General features: G+C 37.8%; 1 long non-coding RNA gene across 1 annotated transcript; it reads left to right on the forward strand.

Annotated features, from left to right (window-relative positions):
• LOC107735657 (uncharacterized) lies at positions 1-668 on the forward strand. Its single transcript, XR_001639472.1, has 3 exons — positions 1-34; positions 172-235; positions 530-668. It is a non-coding gene; the product is annotated as an uncharacterized LOC107735657 (long non-coding RNA).
• The last annotated feature ends 243 nt before the right edge of the window (positions 669-911 follow it).

Below are 911 nucleotides of genomic sequence, written 5' to 3' on the forward strand. Positions count from 1 at the left end.
CCTTCTGCCTATTCATTTTTGATATGTGTGAAAGGTGAGCCAATGCTGAACTATCCTCATTCTTGGCATGAAGTAACTCACTTTGGTTTCCATCTAACTCGAGTTCTTTAGTCCTTAATACTGCTGTGTTCTTCTCATCTAAAAAATGCATTGCATTTGTTTTCTTCATAGAGGAGTACAGCTGAAGAACCCCTTCTACAGTATCTGGGCATCAGATGTTGGGACAGAGCTTGCTGTATCCTTTTGACTGTGTGAGATGTTGGTACAGATGTTAATTAAAGGCCTTCAGGATGGCAACTGATGGTCAAATCCCTGCTCTGTTCATTCATGTATTATAATAATGCATCTTCATTATGTGCCACATATGTTCGGACCAAACATGTACTAAAGGGTTTTAAAGTAAAGTGCACAAAAATATTAAAGTACACAAAATTATCTCAACCATACTGTTGCTGATTTCTATACTTCTGTGGTATAGTGTAGTCATATGCTTTGTGTTAAGTTATCCCTTTAACTGAGATTGGCGCAGATGGCCTTCATCATTGTAGCAGGAATCTGCGCATGTCTCTACTTCCTGTTCCTGTGCTTCATGGTGTTCCAAGTGTTCAGAAACATCAGTGGGAAAAGGTCGTCTTTACCTGCTATGACAAAGGCTCGTCGACTGCACTATGAGGTAATGTGTAACCTAGATAATGTTAGTATTTGTATGACTAATGAGCTTTCGGAAAACCCAAAAGAAGTTTGTACAAACAAGTTTAGAAATTTGCTAAAAAGGAAGTTTATGACCGTATACAGACTGCTGATTTCTTACGAATTATAACGTCCTAAATGTTGCAACTAGATATATTTAAATGCACTACCATTCAAATGTTTATGGTTTGTAAGATTTGTTGGTTTGTGGTTCTTGCGTG

The sequence above is a fragment of the Sinocyclocheilus rhinocerous genome, unplaced genomic scaffold (assembly GCF_001515625.1).
Source record: "Sinocyclocheilus rhinocerous isolate Xijiao unplaced genomic scaffold, SAMN03320098_v1.1 C36214946, whole genome shotgun sequence".
In the NCBI taxonomy this organism is placed as follows: domain Eukaryota; kingdom Metazoa; phylum Chordata; class Actinopteri; order Cypriniformes; family Cyprinidae; genus Sinocyclocheilus; species Sinocyclocheilus rhinocerous.